Raw genomic sequence first — 9525 nt, forward strand, 5'->3', positions numbered from 1 at the left:
CGTTTTCTCTGTGTCTCGGTATTGAAAACGGTTGTAAAGACAGAACAGGTTTATGTTTTGTCCAGGTAGATTACAAAGATATATCTATCTCTGTCTTTTATGAAGCAACAGATAATGACTATTATTTTTCGCTGCATTCACAAGAGCCTCCGTGGCGCAATCGGCTAGCGCGTTCGGCTGTTAACCGAAAGGTTGGTGGTTCGAGCCCACCCGGGGGCGATTATTTTTATTCTTAATTTTATATTTTTTTATTTATAGCGTTTAATCAGTTTCGCTAAAACTTTAAATTCATAAAAAAAAAAGAAATAGAAAAGTCAGTTATTTTTAAAAGAATATTTTATATTAATTTAAAACGTTACAAAATATGTATGTATATTGATAGTGATCTTAATGGTCTGATATTAATAGGTCTTTTCAAAACAATTTATGGGATTGTAGTTATTTTCCGAAAGAATCTTCAAATTGCTCTTATCATCCTCAAATCAAGTATTATTTATCATTGACAAATATTTTTATATTTCATTGATGTTATCAAGCCCACCATACATTATTTCTGGGGCATACAATACACAAGGCATTCAATACAATTAAAACTTGTTTAAAAATAATTAAAATTGTAATATTTCAAAGTAAACTCGTAGAAACTATTGAAATCAAAATTACACATAGGTATCACGTTTTTCAACTACTCGCAACTTTATTTTATTATTATTCAAAAATTATAATTCTCACGCAATTAATTATAATTTTATTCCGTTAAACGAATTTGATTTTATAAGTGATTCATCGTGGTAAATTCTTTGGGCTTGGCAAAAAAATGCAACAATTAGAAAATGATAAAGTGGCGCCAAAATATGACATCGGTAATTTGAATATGTTAGAATTAAATTTAATAAAAACCTTTTATATATATAACTATATTACTATTCAATTTAATAGTTTTTTTTTACACAAGTGATAAGTTTAAAAATCTTGTAAAATAAAAAAAAATATATAGGAGCCTTAAGCCGTACCTCAAGACCGTATTTCAAGAAATATATTTTTATTTATTTCAGCTGTCGTGAGCATGATACAGATACAAGTTTTAAATACCACAATATTATACAATCCAAAGCTATACTTCAAGTTAGATTAGTGATAGGAAGCGACCAGTGAGTGACAGTTCGGAAATTGCAGACGCCGTCAGTATAGAACGATGCCGGTGCGAGTTTCCGAACATCGGCCATATTGCTTTAAGTTTGTGCAATATGACGCATATTTAATTTCGTTACACAGTTCAATTAAATTTCTTTATTAGATTAAAAAAGGGAAAGTTTCAAACAGTTTTCACTACTTAAGTAACAGACAACAAAGTATATCATTTGACAACCAGTTTAATTGTTTAAATTTACAATGACGGTTTAAATATAAAAACCGTATTATGTAGGTAAGAATATTCTATAATCTGACATGTTAGAGATTTACATCTATTATTGTACAAAATAATAATAGAATCAGCGAATTCTTTATAAAAAGTTATTACTTTGAAATACATTAATCAAACAAATTGCCTAAGAAACGTAAGTTATATCGCGTTTATGTATCATAAATAAGTGTTAGAATTAAACGAAAACGAACAATTTTACCGGAATATATACCTTAACACATCCAGTTAGAGTAGATAATTGTATGAACATATTTAGTTAGGCAATCATACTTTAGTGTGTTTGTTTGTTCAGATGCTCATTGCTTAGGAACTGGCTCACTGACAGCATTATGGTCGCCGATCGGTCCGTACGGTCTGGTTTTCGTGAACGTCACAATACATTATTGGCTTTCACTAAATAACGGGAAACAGTTTGGACAATAATTCCTTCCATTTGTTATTACTGCGCCGGCGCAGCTTGCAGCCTCGATGACGCGCTAATGGTATACTATCTCATTTGTTTTTATGGACCAAGGTTAATATCTATCGTTATTTTAACGTAAAGTTATCATGTTAATATTTATTTATACTGTCATACCTCGCTCATACACGCATAGCCTGTGCTGTGATATACTATTGATTCTATGGTTTGGCTCTCGCCTTTGTACAATATTTAGTAAACGAGCGTTGTTACATAATATGTTAATTGATATTTTCCTTTACCTTACTCACATTTATCTTCATTGGTTTTTTATGCCATGCAAATGGCACCTGATGGTGACTACACACAAATTCTGCACAATATTTCTCAGTATTGTTGTTTGACGGTAGGTTATAAGATGAGTGGGTGGTACCTACGTAGAGAGACATGCACAAAACATCTATATAAAACTTTTTTTTTCCAACATTATAGGTACCTTCGTATTTATTATAATCTGTAATGATTAACTGCTAAAGAAACAGTAAATATATTGTTATGTGAACTGTCATAATGAATACCTTAGTCTCGAAAAATATTATGACATATCGTGCTAAGATACGATTTTCTAATGAATCAGTCGTGATTCAATTAACCGTATACACCATCAAACTTGATCTATATTAGCTTAAAAACTATAAAAATATAGAGTGTATAGTGCGTAAATAATATATATTCGATTGTGATCGAAAAGTGTCATGACAACAATGCATATAAAAATATATAAATATAAACGGTTAAAATTCTGATGTCATTTTTTATAACCATCCCCAAATAATATTTATTAATTATAACCACCACATGCAGCTGTTCTTCTCAGTGAATTATATAATATTATTATTATAATATTAGTTTTATAATCTGTATTATACCAGTTTGGGTCATAGACAATCACTACGATTGAATGTAATAATTAAAACTGTTCAAATCAAATCAAAATAAACTTTATTCAAGTAGGCTTTTAAAAGCACTTTTGAATTTGTTATTATTATTATTATATCATCATTTGAACGTTATTATCATTATCAATCATTTGATACATTGTATGGTTACCGAGGCTTCTTATTTTGTACAAACTACGTATTTCGCTAAATATACATATCTAATTCAAGTTTTTTTACGAAGCGGCTGCGAATACATGTCCGATATGAACTCGATCCCAACCGATCGTATGTGCGAGGCAAATATTCGTCCAATCAATCAATGTCCGAAGTGACGATAAAAATAGTATTTACATTTGATAATCCAGACGTTTAATAGAGGGATTATTTCCTTTTTAGGCCGTCTGTTTGCTAACACGTGTACCCAATGTACCGATAAGGAGGTACTACCGATATTCACTATCTGTGGCGCGACCGACTCTGAGCCGAGTTTTGTTCGAGCGTTTGGAGGAATGTTTAAGAATTGTAATCGTTTATTAGATAACGTTCACTTGGTATCGATGAGAAGTTTTTTTGATTGTGAACAGGGCTGAACAATCTATAGATAATAAGCACTTTTTCAAACCTTACTGGGTTTATTAATATTGCGTTCACTTAAGAAACAGTCTAAGCGTTACGTTATAGTTAAGCGTTGATTTCCAACGTAAACGCAATTATTTATGGATAAATCATATCACATTCGATAAATCTTTTCACAAGCCGATTATAATGCCTTTAGGTACGAGATGCACAGGTCATCTTAATACAACAGTATTCTTAAAAAAAAAAGACAATCTATCCATATATGTATACTATGATATAGCTTAAATCATAGTAGTACATATATGTACGATCTAAGCTGGTTTTCTATTGTGTAAAATATATGTACTTCAATTGAATTTCAACTTGTACTTATTAAACCTAAAACAGAAATCAAAGACGTCGAATCGTGTTTTTTGGCGTTCGAGTAAATATTAGAACGAGATAAGCGGCAGCTAATCGGAAATCCGTTTAAAAGTTACAACAAATCAATTTTATACTGATATCAACATTAAGATTTACTTTAGTTATATATTTGATTTTGATAAAACTCAGGTAAGTTTATCAAAGAAGTTATGAGCATCATTACTGTTTGTAATCGTTTAGTTTGGAAGATATTTATTCCGTTATACAAGATTACCATAATCCTTAGTTCTAAGCGAAAACTGTTTTTGAATCGCTGCTGAATACGAAAGACCAGCCAATCACGGAAACAATAACATTACAAACATGGCTTAACCCTTGAATACTTAGTGCGGGTCTACATGACCGATGCGATCTGCCCGCGGTTACCCCACAAAGGAATCAATTACCCGCCGCGCCTGCCTCCGCGTCGCGCAAAGCAGAAAGAAAACAATATCGCTCCCGCGTTTCGCCTCTTCACGATTCTCTGTGCACCTTGCGACGTAGCCCTATGCAGGGCTAGAGACCGCAGTAATAGATAATCTAAATATGTTACAAGATATGCCATTTACTATATTTTCATTTGATCTATATAGTAAAGTACTTAATGAAGGCCTTTTACACATTTAATTTACCAATCAATATGTGTATATAATAGGAGTTGAATACCTATACTTACTCTTTATAGCAAAACGTGTATATATGTACAAATACGTAAATAACGGTTTTTTTATTGTATGTGTGAGACAATATATCATTCTAGTCAACTACAAATGATTTCTTAACATTAAAATACTGATTTGTTTAATAATTTATTATTAAGGCGGGCCGTTTCTATCGGTTGTTGAGGTCGTCGGCGCCCTTTGAGCCGCAGATCAAAGCACACGAGCTTCTATTAGCCCTGATTACAGCGTCGCTGGAGGGTCTCTCTCACCCCGAACGCGTCGCGCGCATTGTCTCCCGCGTATCCAACGGGTTAAGATGCGCTCTAGAGCCATTGCAAGTTTAATTAGCTCTGTGAGTTTTTTGAGGTTTTTAGCTTGGTATTACAGGTAGCTTTGAACTAAGAGCCGTTAGGCTCAAGAGCCCTGTCTCATGTTATGAGCCGGTAAATATGCCGTTCCGTTAGATAGACAATGTTATGATTCATGTACCTGTTTGTGAATGAAAGTCTTGTACATAGCAATCTTATTCGAAAATTTCACTTATATTAAAAATGAAACCACATCAAGTTTAATACGGATGCGTCAGTTGTGACTAAAATAATAATTGTAATAATTTGAATACAATAATTATAATTATGTAGAAATGCTCAATTATTTAGTTAAAATATAATAATGCTATATAATTAAAACTTAAAAAATGACAATAAATTTCGCCGCCTCTGTCAGCTGCGTTGGTGGTGTAATGGTCAGCATAGTTGCCTTCCAAGCAGTTGATCCGGGTTCGATTCCCGGCCAACGCACACTTTTTGTATATTTTTTCTCTTTATCAAATTATTTGTCGATGATGATGAGTACTTTAAGTATATAAGTAGAATAAGTTTTTTAACGTTATCTACTATATAATATGTATATATAAATCGTAATGTAAAAGTTTGTTTATTTCAATGTTTTTTATGTAAATCACTTTTGTTTTTAGTAAGAATTTCTATTAAGTGAATTAATAACCAATGAAACAAATAAAACATGCTAAATGAATATATTACTTAGAAATGTCATGTCAATTTATACATTATCGATGTCGAATTGGAATTACTATTATTTTCGCAACTCACCAATAGATGGCGCGACTAGTTTATTAACGTAAAATCAAACAACATAATTTATCTATTTCGCCGTAAATTAAAAAGAAACACTTGAAAACCAATCTCTGAACAGTTCCCTAATACAGTGTTTGAACATCCTTGAAAGCGAATCACTGAGATAATTCATCGTTTCGCATTTCTACCCCTCCGGCACATCGTAACTGTTTATTGTGAGTTGTGACTATATATTTTGTAGACAAAGGATGCGATACGGGTTTGTGTTCATTATAAGCGGAGAACATGTAGATTAACATAATAGGCTTATATTGTGATATAATTAAAGTTATTATTTATCTGTATTCAGACTGTTTATGACACTAATAAATATTATGTAACTTACTTAAGGATCATATGCATATATCACTTATTATTTTGAAATATAATTTAATAGAGAGGTTAAAACTCGTACCTAAATGTTAACCGAAAATTGCGGCTTCGATTTTAATGTACTTTGTTAGTGTTTATAAATGATTTGTTCAGCGGTAAGAAAACGTTGTGAGGAAATCAGCTCGTGATAAAATAAAATTTTGTCTCATGCATCCATTTCATAAAATGAATACTGAAATGTGGGATACATTGGAGTATTCGTTTTATCAAATCTTTAAGGTTCCACGTTCACCCTGCAGCGGTAGAACAATATTTAGAAATGGGATCATTTTATGCGTATAGACTACGAAACGTAAACCATAACTAGGAAATTGATATTTTTTTAATTATTTTATTCGCATAATGATCATTATGTCATGCAACTTGTAACACATTTTGTACCCACGTTTAGTCTTGGCGATAAATCGATCATCCACAGATACACACAAAATTTAAAATCTTTAAAAAAGTTTGTTCTAATAATTATATTTGTACTGTGTGTACTATAAATATTGTATTTACAGTCAGATAGGTTAAAGGATTAAATTTGGAAAAAAATATGCATATACTTTTTAACTATGATTGTAAATGAATGTTTACAAATTGTTTAATAAACATCATCAATTCCTCCACCGCGAACGGGGGCTCGAAAACGATAGCAATTAGACGCAAATTGTGCAGAAGAACTGTTTGCTTACCCACGCTCCACCGGAAATTGTATTTTCTGTCAATATCGCGAACTAACACACGCTTCATTTGCTCAACGCAAACACCCTTATCTCGATGATATAAGACGCATAATAGCGTGAAATTAGATGGTGATAAAATTAATAGTTTCCTATGTAATTGTACTGTATTTTGCTTAAGGCTTCCTGTCCAGTGTTGACACTACATAGCTCCGAACAGTATATTTTTAGCAATTAAATCTTTATTATCTGTCTGTCTATCTGTCTCTCGTTTTATCACGACAAAACCGCTGACAGAATTTCATGAAATTTGGTATGAAGCAAACATGAACTTTAAGAAAGGACAAGGCTACTTTTTTTGCCTAACACAAGACAACAACAGATATTAATATTATTAAGAAAACCGACAGTAAAAAAACTTAACGTACAACGACAGCTTAAATTCCAAATTGTATTTTTGTCATATTTCGCAAAATTCAATTTTAAGATTAATTATATATTCCATAGGTACATGTCATACCTATGGAATATATAATTAATCTTAAAATGAGGTACACTTACCTGAGATATGTAGATATATATACTGATATGTCTTAATTTCCATTTTTTTTAGATTGACGAAATGATGATGGTAATCACAAGTTGAACTCTAAAAACGTGGATTTAATTATTGCCGGTCATAAGAATGGTAAGTGGAACATCGTCGTGTGCAAATATCGGGTCAGGTATTGTTCTGGCGATAGAACACTATTGGCGTTCATGCACTTGTTGTGCTTAAGAGGCTGCATCACGAATTGGGGACAGAATTACGAATAGGTCAAAGTTACTACGTTATACGTTAAAAGTTACTTATATTTCTGTTCCTTTCGACTTAGTAGTATTATTAGTAATTTTTTAATATACTCGCAGTATTTTCTTATTGTTGATTTTTAATAAGGTATTCTACATATATTTAAACAAATCTCTTCGAAGATCTAGCTATTAATTCAGTATAGAATCAGCCTTACCGGAGGCTGAATGCCTAACTCAATATTTATGTAGGTAATGCGAAAGGGAATAGAAGTCAATATATCAAATGTGGACACGAGAGTGCCTCCTTTACGATACGCCCCCTCAGAAGAGATGGACAGAATACTCGCTGCGTTATTACGACTATTGTTTACTGTCCTATTTCATGAGAAAAACGTAACAAGAGTAATTCTCATGTATGCTAAGGCTGTTTACTATATTAATATAAATACATAACAATAATATAACTAATTTAACTAAATTACCAAGACTTTGATCGAGTAAACGGTTACTCGATGTCGATTACAGGAACGATCCTGTAAACATTTTTGATTTTTCATTACAATATTCCGATTTCTTAGACATTTTCTGCCTCGCACAACCACTTTTTTGAACCAGCTTTCGCTGGCGGTTTTTTCGAACCGATACGTACATGGGAATCTTCACGAAAGGAATGTACTCCTTCCTTAAAGGCCGGCAATCCCCTGGTGTTGCAGATGTCCATGGGCGGTGGTAGTCACTTTCCATCAGGTGAGCCTCCCGCTCGTTTGCCACCTATGTCATAAAATATATATATATACAATAGGGTGATTAGGTGGCCCAATCCAGTCCGTCTCATTAAAAGGCATACAAAATAATTAACATAAGTTTGGTTATGTTATAATAGAAATTAACAGTTGGGCGCATATTTTAATTTTGTATTTAAGGCTGGATTTAGCGATTAATATGTGCATACATATTGAAAATGTGATCGCAAGTGGCGAGTTGATACAAAATGAATAGTATACAAACATATTTGAATTTTAATCTGTCAAAACGTGCCGAAGTAACTTATTTGCAAACTGATATAACAAAATTCGTTTAAATATATAAGATCCGTAGTGTAATGAGTTATGAAGTGCGTCGATTCGCTTTGCAGCTCACACAAGTAACATGGGACGGTTTTCTTCAGAACGAATGAGTCGCGGGATTGCGACGACAAACAGCGATAGCACAAATGAGCTGAAAGGATGTAGGTCGCCGCCGTCGACGCCGACGCGGGAACGTATTCTGATCAAGTCGGCAATATTACGACGGGGAAATTATACGAGATTCCTTGCTTTACATAAACATTCAAGCCGTACTACTAATGCGTACTTACCCAGACGTATAAATCTATACTAAAGTGTTCTAATATTATAAATGCGTAAGTAATATAACCTATCTTTTGTTCTTTTACGACCAAGCCATTGAACGGAGTTTGGTGAAATTTGGTATGAAGCAAGAAAGGAAATAGGTTACTTATTATGTCTAACACTTGATGAATAATCACTGAAATGCAAGAGAATCCTCATAATAGATATATAAATAATATAAAATAACGTCGCTCTCCGCAACTCTCCGTATTATCGTTATTTCTGTTTCAGCGAGACTAAGTTATAGATTTTGATGTACTGTTAAACAGTAATAAGATAATTTATTTGATAAGGTTTAGAATATTAGTCTGTCTAGATTTTCATAAGTTTTCACTAATAGGCAGAAGTATTGATAAAATTAATTTATGTTGTGCTCAGTGCCTCACTCGGTGTCCCTTACCGATATCCGAATCAATCAATTCACTCGCGAAGGCGCGCCCCTCCACGTTAAATTACCGCTTGAGTTGACGCTTGTACTTGATGTGTTTGTGTGCGTGAGACTATGTAAGAATAAAATGAAAAAAAAAATGCAAATTAGATTATACTTACTCACATCGATAGTCGCAGCAGAGTGTGTTGCATAATATTTTGTACGTAATGTTCTGTTTTCAGGATAACACTGGTTCGTAGTGAGTTTAATAAAGAAAAAGTAAATTGATACGAGAAGTAAATAAAAATGTAAAAAAATAAATCATAAACATTTTATAAACTATCGTTTTATCGACGAGTAACCCCTAT

At 32.7% G+C, this 9525-nt stretch overlaps 2 non-coding genes across 2 annotated transcripts; both read left to right on the top strand.

The window, feature by feature from the left end:
* Positions 1 to 145: 145 nt before the first annotated feature.
* Positions 146 to 219, top strand: Trnan-guu. The gene has a single exon. It is a non-coding gene; the product is annotated as a tRNA-Asn (tRNA).
* A 4919-nt stretch (positions 220 to 5138) lies between these two features.
* Positions 5139 to 5210, top strand: Trnag-ucc. Its single transcript has one exon. It is a non-coding gene; the product is annotated as a tRNA-Gly (tRNA).
* Positions 5211 to 9525: the final 4315 nt, after the last annotated feature.

This window comes from Vanessa cardui, chromosome 16 (assembly GCF_905220365.1).
Source record: "Vanessa cardui chromosome 16, ilVanCard2.1, whole genome shotgun sequence".
NCBI lineage: Eukaryota > Metazoa > Arthropoda > Insecta > Lepidoptera > Nymphalidae > Vanessa > Vanessa cardui.